Source organism: Tamandua tetradactyla, chromosome 20 (assembly GCF_023851605.1).
Source record: "Tamandua tetradactyla isolate mTamTet1 chromosome 20, mTamTet1.pri, whole genome shotgun sequence".
NCBI classification, from domain to species: Eukaryota; Metazoa; Chordata; class Mammalia; order Pilosa; family Myrmecophagidae; genus Tamandua; species Tamandua tetradactyla.
Window position 1 is genome coordinate 51,408,229 of NC_135346.1, and position 17,310 is coordinate 51,425,538.

Consider the following 17,310-nt stretch of genomic DNA (forward strand, 5'->3'; position numbering starts at 1 on the left):
TGGTCAGAGAGGGCCTGGGTGCTGTGACATTCTGTTTCCTGATCTGGGTGCTGATTACTCAGGTATGCTCCATTTGTGAAAATTCATTGAGCTGAACACTTACGATTTATACACTTTTCTGGATGCATGTTAGACTGCAGTGAAGTCCTAGGTCAGTGCACAGTGTTGAGGAACTGAGCCAGTCACAGCCCCGCAGCCCCCCCCCACCGCACCCCCACCCCCTTCCCTGGCTGCCTCCCTGGCTCGTGTCTGCACCCAGCAGGGCGTGGGGGCCCATTAATTCCTAGGTAAATGGACTCCGGGTGCGCGTGCAGGCGGCAGGTCTCAGGACAGTTCAAACAGGCCTGGGCTGCCCCAGACCCCATAGCAGCTGCCCCCTGGCCTCTAAATGAGGGAGCAGAGCACTGGGCTGTTTGCAGGGTAAACAGCAGAGCTGGAGCTGCTGGGGAGGCAGGTGTGCACCTCTGCCAAGTCAAAACAGAAAATGAGTGTGAGATGCAGGGCTCCCCCTGCACCTTGGGGAGCCACTGAGGGCCAGCTGGAGTTCAGCCCGGGCTGGGGATGCTCTCTGGGTCAATATCAGTTGTCATTGGAGGGGGAGGATTTGTTTCATCCACTTCCAGGGACCTCCCCCACTCTGCATACTGGCAGCCTCAGGCCAGGGTGCCACCAGCAGGGCAGTGTTAACCCTCGCCTTCCCAGCGAAGGAAGCGGCTATGGGAAGCTGCAGGCAGGAAGCTGCTTCACTCTTTGCCTCCATCTCTGTCTCCCCAGCATCGTAGTTAGCTCCCTGGTCAGGGCAGCATGGGGGATACACGTACACACAGGCTCTGGAGCCAGGCTGCAGGGGTTTGAATCTCGGCTCTCTAATCCACCTTCGTATGACATGCCGCCAGTCTCTATGTGATTAATGCCATTTGGGCCCAATGTTGCCAGATCTGTAGATTTTGCAGGAGAAACACAAAAACTGTATTTCTACATGAGGTCTCCTGATTTTTAAATGTGGGCGACTAATCACAAAACCCAGTGTGGGCCTCTGAAAGTTGGGTTTGACCAGTGGGTTTCAGTTGGGGACTTCAGATCTAACCATGACCTCAATTTTCTAGTGATGGAATTGGGGGCCAGGGAAGGAAAGTGATTGGCGCCCACCTTGCAGGCCAATTGACTGTCAAGACCCAAAAATCACTACTGCGGAACCAGGCACCATGCATATGTTAGGATTCCCCATGAAAGCTCAGAAGGCTCAAATAATTTGGTGAAGATCATCCAGTTCGCAAGCTTCCCAGCCTGATTCATAATTCAAGACAAGCTAACCCCATCTCCCAGTTCCGGCAGGACTGGAACCCAAGACCACTTCCTGCCCCGGGAATCATGCTGCTGCAGGGATTGCCACGCCAGCCACATGGAGGGGATACAGTCAGGGTCCTGCCTGCTTATCTCAATTGTCTTCCAAATTCCCAAACAGGAGACCTTGGCCCTTGGCATGAGTGCACACTGCAATGCCAGATTATCTCAGAAAGGTTTTTATCATTTATTATTATCATTATTATTACAAAGCAATCTGTAAATATATTTTCATTAGAAAAAAATGATGTAAAGCATATAGTCTGTCTTCCCTAATTCCACTCCCCACTCAGGGGTCACACCACCATTCAAAGTTGAGTGTGTGTCCTTCCTTGGAAAGCTCTCAGCAGCCCCATGAGCAGCCCAAGGGCTCCTGGCCTGTCTGAAGATATGTCTCTTTGGCCAAAGCATTTCCCAAGAGACGGATGGGCATAGAGGATCATAAAGCAGATGTGAGAGTCACATTTTTAACCCCCAGGCATCAGGGAGGAAGAAAGTGTCCAAGACGGTGCTTCCCCGACAGCAGCTGGTGGCTGAATTAGAACCGTTCATGGCCAGCTCCCAGGCTTCCAGAGAGTTTGTTGCCAGTTCTCTCTCCCTCTCTCAGGCCTTCAGAGAGTGACAAGGAGAAAGTCTCAGCTGCCCCTATGCCTTAACTGCCGCTCTGACTCCTGCTCATCTCTCATCTTAAGTGGAAGGCAGGCCAGCTTAGGCTCAGCCCCTCTGCAAGCTGCAGAATCTAGGTACAATAAAGTTTCTGCCTTTATTATCTTCTTTTTACGGTAACCTACTTATGGCAAGTGGTGCTGGTTTTCCTTTTATAAGCAGTGATACAGATGTGCTCTTACAAAGAAATGTCTTTCAGTTTTAAGAGTAAGACAATTTAAAGTAAAATAATAAGTAATGGTTTTGGTAATTGGCAGAAATGACAAAAATAAACACATTGTGGTGGGAAGGGAAGGGCAGAATTCCAGGACTGTCCCCTGGAGGAACTTGTCTAGCTCCCCTAGGGGTATACCCGGCAAGCCCCAGGCTGCACGGGCTGGGCCTGTGGGGAGGGGGCAGCCAGAAATCTGAGGGGTCATTGAAGCAGACATGCTGTGAGCTTCCCCAGAGGAGGCCGAAGTTTCTCCAGGAAGCCTCACTAAGATCTGTCAAGGTGAGCAGCTTCCCTTTACATGGATCTGTTCCTTTTGAGCAATGTCTGCGGACTGATGTCAGCCTGGGCAGTGTCAAGAATCCTGAACTGGGTGTCAGAGCCCTGGCTTGCGGGTCCAGGGCTGCTGCAATGGATCAGTGAGCCTCCCTGGGGATCGAAAGGCAGGGGTTAGACCTCCGGGGTGCAGATGTCTCCTCTTTGCCACCAGAGTCTGTGTCCTTCCACAAAGGACATATCCTCTTTGAGGCTCAGTTTCCTCATCAATAAAATGGGAATACTAATAGTTCCCATCACTGGATCCTTTTGAGGAAATAATGGGGATAATCATGTAAAATACTTAGCAAAGGGCCCAGCGAGGAGGGAGCAGAGCCCTGCTGAATGTTAGCTGTTGTTTATTTCTGCTGTCATGGCAAGTGTTGTTTGAAAGCGGAGGGCTTTTTGACTGAATATCAGGGGACTTTGGCAAAAAGGGCCTCTTTGGAATCTTTCCACTTTGCCTTGGAGTCAGACTGCCTGCGTTTGCCTCTGGCTCAGTCTTGGGTGTTGCAACCTTATGCAAGATGCTGACAAAACCTGGAAGCTTCAGTTTCCTTGGCTGTAGAATGAGCGGAGGACTGCACTGCAGGCTCGTTTGAGCAGCCAATGAGCTAGTGTGGGCAAAGACACCCTACAGGTTGCCTGGCAGAGAAAAGTTGTCCGACCAATGATACTTTTCCTTCCTCCTCCTTCCAAGTAAACACACACACTCACACACACACACACACACACACACACACACACACTCCTATTTTGATCCTGGCCTAAGGCTGGCAAGCTCCAGATTAGCGATCAGTGAGCACACTGGCTTTATCGGCCCCCTTCAAAGGTATTTGCATATTGGTAGAGAACCTGGAACATGAAAACACCCCCTGTCTCAAAAGAGTGACTTGCAAAGGGAAGGATCACCAGACTTCATTCATTCACTCATTTCATTTGCTGAGGACTTTGTGCAGTGTCCATTTCAGAAACTTTATTTCATTACAAAATTATGATGCTTACGCTTAGAAAAAAAGCAAACGACTTAGAGATGAACAAAAATAATTGTGATGAATTCGCAAGTTTCCTTTCTCCCCCTTTAAGTGTCACTCCTGCACCACTCCCACAGGTAAGCTGGAATGGATCATTCCACGTTCTCTTTAGGTTCAAAGAGACATATATGATTATACATATGATTGGAGGGAAAAGGGAGGCTTTTTAAAAATTTTAATCATACTATACTTATGACTCTGTATACTTTTTTAGTTCATACATTGTGATCATCTCTCCAGGCCAGCAGAAAAACTCATTATTGCTCATAGCTGCTTAATCCAATACTATATCACTATATTACAGTGATTCAGCCTCTCCCCCATTGTTGTGCATTTTGTTTCATGGTTTTTTGACCAATACAAGCAAAGTAGCAATAACCCTCCATTCCCACATATCGAAATGTGTGAGTGTTTTCATTTCTATTGGTTAGATTTCCATAGTCAAGGTGAAAGCACTACTTGTACTCTTATTTTAGCAATCACATTCTGAAAAGGGCCTGGATGCTTAGTGGAAGGGTGGGGACCATCTATACTAAGTGCCAAGCCCCCCCACCTCTATGGATTATTTAATCAAATCCTCCCAATAGCACTTGGGTTTGGGGAGCAGGGATGTAGGTTCAGAGGGAGGAAAGCACTTGTCCAAATTTGGGAGTTCTGAGGCCTCAGCCCCACTTCAGGGAGCTGAAGAGCTGTCCCCACCTCCTGGTCGTGCTGTAGGTTGAGACATTTGCAAGAAGGCAGCTAGTGAGGGAAGACGGGAAAGATTCCAAAAGGCAGAGATAATGCCTGGAGTTGGGGCAGGTGGGTGGCCTCAGGGGGCTACCTCTCTGCCCAGGACTGGTTTATATTATCAATTCACCATCTTCTCTTCTCCCTGCTACCAATCCATCAGCATCTTAGCTGAGTGCCACCTTTTACCAAAAGAAAGAAGAGGTTCGCCCATCAAGAACTCTGAAGGATGCTCACCCAGCCTCCTTCCCTTTACATATCTCTTTGCAGGCTGAGAAGAAAGCTGACGCCTTCACGGAGGAGCTGTGGGCCTCATCATAATGAACTGGCTGTAATCTCAGGCAGCAGAAGGACTGGTCAGAGGACAGTGGCATTTGTCAATCATCAGAAGCCTGAGGGAGGAGACTCCTTGGCAAGTTCTGTGTTAGGGGGCTCAGGAAGAAATGCCTGGCTTCCAGTCATTCAAATAACTAATTTGAATAGTGAAGCAACTAAGACAGACAGATTAGAGATGGAATCAGGTGGGGAGACATAAAGGGAGACACAAATGAGAGTGAGACCTGAGTAACCAGAGCTAGAGCCAAACGTTTACAAGATAATTTACAAGGATCATTCAAATGGCCTATTTGAATCTCATTTGACTAGCGGGATACAGAGACAGTGTGGGCTGTGGATTGCCCTGCATGATCACAATTTCTGACTCCTATGTCAGATAGCACATGGCAGCAGTCCCTGGTAATTATTGACTTTTGTACTGGGTACTAGGGGTCCCAGAGCCCCCTTCTCCCACAGGATCACGTGGAATCCTTGCTAAGCTCCACTGGGGCCAAGAAGCAGGCAATCCCTTTTGCAAATAAGGAAACTGAGGTTGAAAGTCCTAGGGCAAGGTTAGGATGGATTATATGATGTGTGCATGTATCTCAATAAAATTGCATTTAAGAAACAGTCCACTGGGCGAAGGGCACCAGAAGGCAGGGCTTCCAGGCAGCTGAAGAAGTATGGGGCAGGATTGCCAGAGAACCCCCAATGCAAGCCATCTCGTCTCACTCCTGGCCTCTTTCTTACCAAAATACTCAGGGTTCGAGCCCAGGGCCTCATGGCTTGGCCTGACCTGAAGGACTGAGCTGTCTCTTTTTTTTTTTGAGCTGTCTCTTGAAGAGGCCAGTGTGGAGAGAATGGAAGCCTTGCTGTCTGTCTTAGCAAAGGTTGAAAAAAAGTTCTTAGTGTTTGGTATATATAGACCTTAAGGTATGGGGTCCAAAGCAGGCACCTCTCTTGAGGGCCAGGGGGCATCTTGCCTTGTTTCCTTGACTGTGGGTCACACACAGAACTTGCAGCCAATTCCAACCCCACAGCCAGGTTACTCAGACAAAACGCATTCAGGCTTTAGAAATAAACAGCCCTGGGTCCTGCTTCCGCCTTGGTGGTGGCTGCTGTGTACAACTGGACAGTCCCTTTGCCTCTCTGCACCTCTGCCCTGCCCCCTTCTGTAAAGAACAGAGGGAACTCGACGGGATATTGTGAAGGGGAGAAATAACTAGAGCAAAAGCCGTAGAGCCCCCAGCTCAGAAGCCTGCAAGGAGGGCTCTTTAAATGGCTTGGGCCCCTCTCTTAGGAGAGTATGGGTTCTTCTGTTGACAACAGAGTGGAGGTTTTCAGATGTGAATTTGCACAACCACCCCTGGACCACAGGTCAGATGAGAGAGGCTCTGATTCGGGGGCCTGGGGAGGACACAGGGATGTGTCTCAAGGGCTGTAGAACCACACTGAACAAATTCAAGTCCAAGGCGAGTGCCAAGAAAGACTCCAGGTCCTGCGTGGTCCCTGGTGGCTTGGGGAATGCTCTCTCTGCTAGGCTCCAGCGCAATCCCACTCTCTACCTTTGGGTTGCATTGCCTTTGCAGCACCCTGGAGAGGTGGGGAAGGTTCGCATTTAACCTTGATAGTCCCCTCAGTGCCAGACCCAGTGCAATCCCTACTTATTGAACAGAATGAAAATGGCTGGAGGGAGCCAGGCGGAAAGAGGAGAGAGTGCAGCGCCCCTCCGGTTCCTTCTTCACTTGAAGCCCTGATCCTGGCCGCAGCTCCCAGCCTAGGAAGCGAGAGAACCAGCCTGTCAGCCTCCTCCCCATGGACTGCCTCCTGGGTGCACAGCGTTTTCCCAGGCGGCATCCAGCTCAGCCAGGTCCTTGCCACAGTTTTCAGGTCTCATGCTGCCCCCTTGAGGCCGGCTCTTGCAGCTTCAGGTCCCTAGCTCTTGCAACACTTATAAGAGGCTGAGACAGAGAGCCCCAGGAAACAAGAGAAACCTGGAAGCTGGGGATGCCTCTGTTCCCACATGTAGCTCTACTCGTCAACTGGGTGCCCAGAGCCTATCCGGATGGCGACAGGGTGCAAAGGAAAGAATCCACACATTAGGGTGGTCCTGCCACTTCCCCTTGTTGTTCCTAACTGTAAAATGAGAATTATGAGAATACGGTCCAGACAGAGTCGTTGAGAGAACTAGATGATTATTTGGCCAGTAGAAGATAATAATATTAATTATGACTATGGCTAGTTTCTATCGAGGACTTATTATAAGCTATGCACTGTGCTTTAAGTACATTACCTCAATAACTCTGGGCAAAACACTGAATCTCAATTTTCTCGTTTGTATAAGGGGGATATTGATAGCTCCTGCTATTAATATCTGGTGATGTTCCGAGGGTCTTCCTTGGCCTAATATATTCTGGAATACCCCGCTTCTGCCTAACCTTGAGTCTGCAGTGGTTATAGTCCTGGACATTCTCTTAGAACCAGCCCCCGGGTCCAGAGCAGCCCAGGTCAGTTCTGTATGGCCCAGACCCCGTGCCCTTCCCCTACCACAGTATTCTGCTTTCTGGTAAGTTCCATTTATCCTGCACCATCACCTCCCCCTCTCTCTCCCATCTCTCTCCCCACTCTTATTCTGTTCTTGGTTTTCAGATGCCTCGAATCAGTTGACGGACACACCAACTTCTCAGGTTAACTTCCCAGGGCCCTTGTCCTAGCACAGGGGAAGCCCCAGATCTTTGCACAGAAGGGGGCTGCTTCACCCAGATTGTGAAGTGGGGGACACTGAGCTGCACAGGGCTGCTCTGGACCCAGGAGCTGGTTCTAAGAGATGTCCAGAACTATAACCACTGTAGACTCAAGGCTAGGCAGAAACAGGGTATTCCAGAATAGATATGGCCAAGGAGGACACTTAGAACATCACCAGGTAAGTAGCAATGATGGAAGCATTCATTTATTAAGCAAGTACTATTTTCTGGCTTAGGTATGACCTTCTCTTGCTGAATCATCTGAAATAACACTGACATAGGTTGTGGTGGCCCCATGTACAGGGTAGAGCATCAAGGCTTGGGGAGATGCAAGCACTTACTCAAGGTCACACTGCTTGTCTAGCTTGCAGAACCCTGCTGCTGACCACCATATGGTCTTGCTTCATATGGGTCATTTGACCCAACCTGCCCACTGGGGCACACCTGAGTTCTGGCTTGATGGGGGTCACCAAGTGCAATGCTAAGGATCCCTGGGTTTTCCAAATGGCTTGGGGTGGGGGTTGGGTCCGCGAGGGTACCTTCACCCTCTAAAGCCCTTCAGTCCCCTCCCTCAGAGAAGGGCCGTGGGGATGTGGGGAGGCCCCTCTCTCAAGCAGTCAAGGGTCCTAGGTTCCATTTCTGGTGTCTTTGTAGCCCCAAAGGATGCTCTTTTGGCCTCAATAATTTGCATGGCCTAAGGGAGGATGATAGGTCAGTGGCTCAGATTTCCCAGCTCTGCTACTTCCTAGCACAGTGGCCTTAGGATGCACCTCTCCAAACACGAGTACCTGCACTTGTGAGATGGGGTTAATGATAGTTCAGACTTCCCAGGACTTGCGGAAGGCTGGAATGAGCTAAGGCCCACCCTGTGCTTTCTCAGAACACCTGCACAGGTGGTGGGCACACAATCCAGAGTGGCTATCATTAGCCCTCTCGATTCACTGGTCCCTTCGTGCTGACACAAAATTTTCCTTTGTCTTTGATAAAAATAGAATCAGGAAAAGAATTTAATACAGATTAATATAAAGATAACTGAAGAATTAGCCAGGATCGTTAGAAACAAAGGGTGTTTGGAGACAAAATAGTAAATGGAGCCCTGGGCTGTAAAATGGGACTTGCTGCTCAGAAGTAGTTGCATTGTGACCCAGAAGGGAGAGGCTCCAGGGACAGGGAGGCTCACAAATGGGCTGTTCTGAAATGTGTCCTTGAGTTCATATGAGGTCACAGGAAAAGAACATGTGATGTACTAGCAGGAGTGAGACAGCCTCTGCTTGAGTGGGTCCCAGAAAAGCATTCCTCTTAACTCAAATTCTCAAACTGCAGGCAGGTGATTTGGGAGTCACCTTGCTTCTAATTCTCCATTTCCTTGTTTCTGGCATCAGCCCCCACCCTGCCCCCGCCATTTGGCCCGTGGGCGTGCAGCTGCCGGGGACAGCTCTAACCTGGGAGTCAGGAGATCCGGAATAGTTCCAGCTTCCTGGCCACCAGCTATGTCACCTCAGGCAAGTCAGATGACTTCTTGGACCTCTGTCTCCTCATCAGTAAATAAGGGTTGAACTAGATATAAGGTACTGCCATCTTGAAAATTTTTGTATTTCTCTTTAATAAAATAGCCCTATTTGATGTCTTCTTGGCCATAAAGAATTTGAGTGTGTCTGAATTATCTCTGTATCCTTTATGCCTAGTCTGGGGCCTGTTATAGTGCAAAGAACTTAATATTCTAGTCCTAACCTGGCCTTTACTAACCGAGGGAACGTGGCAAGCCATACTCCACTGAGCCCATTTCTCCTTTTTAAAACATGGTTGATACCTCTATCATAGGACTGCTGGGAGTGACAATCTGTCTTAAGTCCTTAACACCTAGTATGCCCTCAGGAATCCTCCACTGAGTGATAGGATCTATGTAGAGGTGGTTTGAACTAAATGGTTGGCATCAAAATCAAAAGCTGCTTGTTGTCCAGCATTAACCTGGGGACACATTTAATCCCCATCAAAAACCCGGTTGCCAGCAAAGGACATACTTCATAGTCACCAGCCAGGAGAATCCGAGCGCAATTATTTTCTTGAATGAGGCTGGTAAAAGCTGTAGATTCAAGTCTATTGATGCAAAAATACTGGTTTGTTCTGGAAACCAGAACTAAGTCCTTTACCCAGAAAGATAATTTTCAGGAAAGCCACTCATTCTCTAAAAAAAAATCATGCAAATTTTTCCAATGTTAGGCATTTCTCCAATGCTCCAGCACCTTCAAATCTAAGAAGGTTCAAGATAGAAGGTACCTTAGAGAACCTTAGCTCAACTTCTCATATGACTGATAAAGAAATTATCAGAGAGAAAAAGGGACTAGCTTCTGGTAACACAAGCAGTTAATCCAGGATGAGGTGAAATAAAATGATTCAGTTAAACCATCATTGTATAGTTTTGTATCTTCTACTTTTCAAAGCACTTGCACACACATGCACCCACTTAATGACATTGTGGGGTAGAAATCAGGATCTCTGTTCGACAAATGGAAGAATCCAAGTTCAGCACATTGGAGGGATTCGCTCACTAATTGCCATGGCTGACCTAGAACGTCTCTCCTTGGCAATGAAAAGCTAGTCAGCCATCAGATGATTCCAAAGGGAGGCAGACATGGTTGGTTTCTTTGGAAGCCAAAGTTGGACCTCCGGGGGTGGAGGAGAAGGCCGATGTGTTGGGTACTTGTTAAGTGTGGGTACGGAGTGGTCACTCATAGATCCTGGGTAGACTTCACTGCTTCTGGTGCTGCCTCTGTTCCTAGACCCATACCAATGATTAGAAACAGCAGAACACATAGCCTCTGCACTCAAGAAGCTGATGGTTTACCTGGAGAGGCAGCGGCCATGGCAATGAAATAATCAGAGAAGTTTCATTCCGCAATAAAAAGGAACAAAATACCGAGATGCAAAGCAACATGAAAGACTCTCGAAAACATTGAGTGGATGAAACTAGACACAGAGGAATGCCTACTGTATGACTCTAGTCATATGAAACTTTAGAAAACACAAATCTAATAGAGAGTCACAGAAAGCAGATCCCTGGGTGCCTGGGGTGGGGGCGGGTTGACTGGGAGGAGGCACAGGGAACCTTTGGGGCTGTTGAAAATGTTCCATAACTTGATCGTGGTGGTGGTTACACTAGTGTATAATTTTTGTGTAAATTTGTCAAAACTCATTGAAATGTACACTTGTAAGGGGTGCATATATTGTGCATAATTTATACCTCAAAAAAGTTGATTTTTAAGAAAGACATTGCCTTAAAAAGCTCCACTGACTGGAGCTTACAGCCTGTTGGAGGATACAGATATTAACAACATCATCATGTAAATAAACAAAAAATCTTTGTAACCAGTATAAGAGCTGTGAAGGACATTGCCTGGAGGGTGAGAGTGTGTGATAAGGATTTGGCCATTTCAGGTAGATCAGACAAGGCTTCCCTGAGAAAGCAACATTCATCTGAGCTCGGAAACACAAGCAGGAACCGGGAGGGATGACTTTGCATAGAGGGAACAGCATGTGTTAAGGGCCTGTGGTTGGAGGGAATCTGGCGAGGGCCATTGAAAGGTGGGCAATGAGGCTGGAGCAGGAGGAAAGAGGTGACAGGAGATGAGACTCAGGAGGTGAGCAGGGGCTTGGTTAGGAGTGTGTGTGCTATGCTGAGAGAAACAGAAATCCACCGACATGTTGGAAGTGGTGGTGAAAGCTGACATAAGCAGCACAGTCTGTGGGTTAACACCAAGGAGTTAGTACTCAGCTCTGCCTCCTTCTGACTGTAAAGTTTTGAGATTAGAACCAAGCCTTACTCATCTATGAAGCAGTACCAAATATAAATGGGTACACATGAATTGTTCTAAATGAATGAATGAATAAAGGAATGAATTCATGAATGGATTTTTCTTAAGGCCCGGATATCTGCTTTTCCAAATAAAAGATAAATTTAAAAGTGCTTCTCCATACACTGAAGACATGATGCAGAGGATGACAGGGCTGCAACTTATCTTCTGAGCCCACAGGGTACTTGCTGCTGAGGACAGACGGGATCCCAAATCCGCACCTCCTTACACCACTTCCCTGTGAGTCCCCCACCTGCGGCTGTAGTCTTACTGCCCCAGGACTTCTCTGCACCCACCTGCCATCCCTCCCTGAGGTCCTGCCTTCCCTCTTTCCAGAATCGCCCTCCCCTCTCAGTTCCACAGGGACTCCTTGATCCGCTCACTACATCCCTGGAGACCCGACTTAAGTACCTGCTCCTCTGGGACCCTTCTCCACCCACCTCACCTGTCGGCCAGTGCCTCGTCCCTGCCTCTAGTACTGCACTTGTCTTCCTTATTCGGAAGTACAGCTCTCCAGGGCTCAGGTGGTTTCTTAGCTGCTTTCGCGTGTCTAGCACGGAGCCTGACCCGGGGTCGGGTGGAAGGAATAGACGGGAAGGAGGAGGGGTGGGACATAGTTGGAATATAGTGAGTTGGTCAGAGGTGGGGGGAGAAACCATCAATATTAAGACTCTCTCCAAGGAGGTGACCAGTTTCTCAATGACATGGAGCTCCATAAATAGAATTCACTTCCTGTTTCTTGGTTTGTTATTTTAAAAAACTTTTATTCTAGTAACATATATACAGTCTAAAATTTCCTGTTTCAACTGCATTCAAATACATAATCTGAATTTTTTTTCAGTGCCATTTATTAGGTCCACAAATGTTGTGCCCAATAATTGATTTTTTCAAACATTCTTTTTTGTGAAATATAACATGTGTACAAAAAAAACAATAAATTTCAAAGTACACTTTAACGAGTAGTTATAGAACAGGTTTTAAAGTTTGGTATGGGTTACCATTCCACGATTTTTCACCTTTTCTTCTAGCTTCTCTAAGACACTGGAGACCAACAGAAATATCAACATAATGATTCAGCAGTCATACTCATTTGTTAAATCCTATATTCCCTGTTTTACTCCTCCTTCTCCTTAAGAAACAAATATGCATAAAAGCAATAAATTTCAAAGTACATCACAACAATTAGTTGTTGAGCAGATTTCAGAGTTTGGTATGGGTTACAATTCCACAATTTTAGGTTTTTACTTCTAGCTGCTGTAAGATACTGGAGAGTAAAAGAAATATCAATTTAGTGATTCAGCAACATATTTGTTTGTTAAACCCTACCTTCTCTGTATAACTTCACCATCACCTTTGATCTTTCTCCCAGTCTTTAGGGATATTTGGGCTATGGCCATCTAATTTTTTCATCTTGGAAGGGGCTGTCTATAATATGGGGTAGGGGGATGGAACTAGTTGATGTTCTGGAGAGGCTGGACCCTCTGCATTTCAGAACTTATTTGATCCAAGGGCCAAATCCGGAGGTTGTAGGTTTTGCAGAGTTACCCTAGTGCATGGAACCTTTGTAGACTCTTATATAGTGCCCTAGGTATTCTTTAGGATTGGCAGGAATGATTTTGGTGGGGGTTTGGCAAGTTACAATAGGTAGCAATGTCTAACTGAAGCTTGCACAAGAGCAACGTCCAGAGTAGCCTCTTGACTCTATTTGAACTCTCCAGCCATGGATACCTTATTTGTTACACTTCTTTTCCCCTTTTTGGTCAGGACAGCATTGTTGATCCCAAGGTGCTGGGGCCAGGGTCACCCCTGAGAGTCATCTCCCATGCTGCCAGGGAGACATCCATCCCTGGAAGTCATGTCCCACACAGCAGGGAGGGCAATGGTTTCACTTGCAGAGTTGAACTTAGAGAGAAAAAGGCCAGATCTGAACCACAAATGAGGTTCTCTGGAGGTGACTCTTAGGCATACCTATAGGTAGGCTAAGCTTGTCCACTACATACAGAAGCTTCACAAGAGCAAGTCTCATCATCAAGGGCTTGGCCTACTGATTTGGGAAAAATATGGAACACTTCACGAATTTGAGTGTCATCCTTGTGCAGGGATGCTAATCTCTGTATCATTCCAATTTTAATATATGTGCTGCTGAAGCAAGCACAGCTCTCTGCTCCTAACTGTCCTTATTCCCCTTATTAGACCTCCACCAATTTTGACTCAGGTCCCCCAAAGTCTAACCCCAGTGCATGGGCCCTTGGCTCCCATCTCAGCTTTGGTTGTCGAGGTCCTCACAGCTCTCACAGACACCACCACCCCTTCGCCATGTTTCCTTGTGGCCTCTGCTCACAACCCTTTTGCCTCCAGCTGGAGCTAACCAGCCCCTTCAGGTTACGAGGCACATCCCTGTCATATTCAGCGAGGGAAGGACCCAATGCTGCATCCCAGTAGGTGGTGAAAGGGAACTTGCATCTAGAAACAGAAACCACAAAACGACGGGCAAAGCTGTAGGATCCTGCAGTCAGGGCTAAGTCCATCTTGCTTTGATGTTTTATCAAACAGATTCATTCCTCATTTGATATTTTAATGAAAATGTAGTTTTGCTTCCCGGCAAGTTCATAGGGTGAGGTTGAAAACAAATGCGGGGTAAGCTCAGAGGGGAAATGCAGTGTCCAGTTGGAATAAGATCATTGGCTTTGGAATTAGATAGGCATGGATTCAAACCCCAGCTCTGCCACATATGCAAAAGCCTGATTTCCAAATGAGGTAATATGAGATGATAACGATGATAATTCTCACTGCTTACAAAGCACGGCACTCAGCCCTTTATGTGCAGGCTTCATTTAATCCTCACAACCCCGCGAAGTAGGTTACATTTACAGAAGAGGAAACCGAGTCTTGGGCCTGATATGCTTAAGAAATGGAGGTGAGTTTCTCACAGGTGAGGTGGCATAAGCTGGAGCTCTCAGTCACTCTGCCATATTGTCGTACTATTGCTATAACTCTTGACAGCCTAACCTCTAGGATAAGCCCTTGCATTCTTTTGTAAAATGAAGGGTCTTATCTCCCCAGCTAGATTTCTTTTATTAAAGTGTTTGCTTGTCCTTCACCTCTATATTCTATATTCTATATTCTACATTCAGGGCTCATGAAATAGCAACTGATTGACATGGATAGGCTTTTGGAGAGCCTGAAATTTTGCCTGTTTCAACAATCTGAGGTCTCTTCCCCTCCCCAACCATTAAAAAACAAAATCATCCTAAATACAAATGCTCCATTTTAAAAGTAAATAGATCAAATGCAGAAAATTCAGAATTCAATGAAGAAAAAAATAATCTATGATCCTACCACCCAAAGATAACGTTTCATCCTATTTCCTTCCAACCTCTTTATGCAGAGATTTGCTTTATTGCTTTTTATCTAAGAAACCATTCTCTATAAATGTTAATTTTTTAATAAGAAAAATAGTCTATTTGCAGAATGGGAACGAAAAATACCTGAAAAACAATAAAAATGATTCAAAATGTCACAGCAAAGAGATAATCATTCTTAACATTTGGGCATATTTCAACTTGACCTCTCCAGACATTGGTCTCTGAGGAATTCCATTTGCAGTCTGGAGCCCTGGGCCACCGTTGAGGTTCAGAGTGGCCTGAGGAAACTCGCTGCAACACACGAAACAGCCTCCTAGTGCAGAAGTGCTCAGCCAGTCGTTTGAATCTACACTGAGTGTGGGAAGTATAGGGTCTTTGACTCGTCCTTCGTGGTGGCATGGTATTCTATTGTACAGCTCAACCACAAATCACGTAACCATCACTTCTCGGCCTTTTGGCTAAGATCAAGTGTGGTATCTGTTCTTATCAGTTTCATCTGACACGTCCTCTCTCCAAGGACAATATACTAGATGGATTTTGGGAGCAGGGAAATGGAATAGGAGCTTATTCCATCCACTCCATGCATCCGCCTGGTATGGTAGTACTTCCCTGCTCTAAGGGCACGGTGCACCCTTCCCTTAAAAATATCACTTAAACAGTTCCAAATAGGGGCATATAAATTGTTTCAATCAGTTGTATTTATTAAGTGCCAGTGAAATTAGCATCTCTGCTTTTGCCTCTGCGAACGGAGTCAGTCCCTGGTCACTGAATCAGGGGTGGAGGTAACTGGGACAGCCACCTGGGCCCTCTGACTCCAAATTCTGAGTCTCTCCCACCTTCCACTGTGGTTCTTTTCAGCATAAGCCTGAGCCACCTGTGGACCTGAGAATATCCAACAGGTTTTGTTGATCTGAAGGAGCACGTTTCTAACAAGATTCTTTGTGGCTTACTTCTAGAAGCCTCCCGCTCTTTTCTAGAGTAAATTCTTCTGTGGACAGACACACAGGGATCGAAAGGCAAAAAAAGTAATAAAGGAAATTTTACTAACTAGTATATGCACATGAAAACCATCCCTGCAGTTCAGAGGGAGAGAAACAATTCAATAAAAAAGAGTCTCTCTCAGGGGTACGAGGGTAGTTCAGTGGTAGAATTCTTGCCTGCCATGCGGGAGACCCAGGTTTGATTTCCAGCCCATGCACTTGCAAAAAAACAAACATGCAAACAAAAACAAAATGAAACAAAACAAAACAAATTCAACAAATTGTGCTGTAACAATGGGATACTTATATGGAAAAAGAATCAAATGTGACCCCTGTCACACAGCATACAAAAAGAAAAGAAAAAAAAGGGATCTCTCTCTCACCCAGATTCTCCATTCTCCTTGCCGAGAGCAACCACTGTGCACAATTCCTTCCAGAATTGTCCATCTCTCTCCATGACCTATTTACTTATCCATCTATCTTTTCCTTATCTGTTACACAGCTAGATAATCCTCCGCTCACCCTTCAATCCTACCATCCTCCCTTCCATCCCCCATTCATCCATCCACCTGTATCAAACATCAAGAATCTTTAAATGAATGGTTACCACAGAAAGAATAGTTTAGAGGAAAATCTTGGAAATAGAGCTGGATGTCCAGTTTAGTCATCAATGTGCTTTGAAACTCTGACCAAGAGGACCTACTGCACTCTGCTCAGTTTCCTCATATGTAAAATAAGATCCATAACTCCTCCCAATGTGCTGTGAACATGTCTCGAAAGTTGGAGACATGGCAGCTGATGGAACGATTGACAGAGTCTTGCTCTCCCTTCTGTGGAGGAAGGACATCAGTGTGGTTTTCTGCCTGAATGAAGGGAGCAAGGGAAAAGAACACGGTAAGCAAGGGGGTGAGGGCAGTCCGTGGTCACTTTTGCACCTCCATAGCCTGGTGGATGGGGACAGAGTGATCTTTCATAAACATTACCTCAGATGTTTTGAGAGAGATATCGTGTTTGCTAAACTTTGTAATCGGAGGGGGCTCGGGCAGGCCTCTTGCCTGACCACCGCCGGGATGGCTGCCTGCTCGGACTGGCTGTGGGGGCCTCCGGCTCAGCCTGCCCAAAATACAGGAACAGCAAGAGGGGTGGCTCTATTTAGTGTAAATAGAGGCAAATGCTCTTGGCGTGAAGGACATAAAGGTCACAGCTGGGAGAGGGACGATGGCCTTCTGGTGAGTCAGTGTCCATGAGTGGGCTGGAAGCCACTACTTGCAATTTGGGGTTCAGCCCCTGATGCGGCATTAGCTCTATCTGGAGGACGTTCTCAGACACTGGGGTTTGTAACAGGGCCTTCAGGTGATACAACCTGATAGGGCATAATATACACTGTATGTCTGTGCCATGTTAATGGTGCCCCATGGAGGTGTGTGGTGGGACAACCTGTTGTAAACTCTGAAAAGTTGCTACCATTAGCCTGCAGAGCAGGGCCTCTGTGGTTTTGGGAAACCTGCATTGGCAACACCACTCCACCCACCACCTCAGCCATCCACCCTCTTCTCAAAAATAGCAGGGTCCTTGGCTGTGCAATGTTGGTATTGAGCTGTGAACTTATACTGCTCCTTACCAGCAAGGTCTCCCTCCAGCTCCCACACCTTGGTGACAGAGATGCAGTGGCCCAAGAGGCCCTAACTGAACCAGTGTTCTCTGTACTTTACCAAGGGAGCAGAAATACTACAAATGTACAGATTAGAACTCAACC

At 46.7% G+C, this 17,310-nt stretch overlaps 1 non-coding gene and 1 pseudogene across 1 annotated transcript; one reads left to right on the forward strand and one right to left on the reverse strand.

Moving 5' to 3' along the window:
• Window positions 1-13,263: 13,263 nt before the first annotated feature.
• Window positions 13,264-13,364, reverse strand: LOC143665102 (U6 spliceosomal RNA; annotated as a pseudogene).
• A 1,648-nt stretch (window positions 13,365-15,012) lies between these two features.
• On the forward strand, window positions 15,013-15,210 carry LOC143665077 (U2 spliceosomal RNA). The gene has a single exon (XR_013166750.1). It is a non-coding gene; the product is annotated as a U2 spliceosomal RNA (small nuclear RNA).
• Window positions 15,211-17,310: the final 2,100 nt, after the last annotated feature.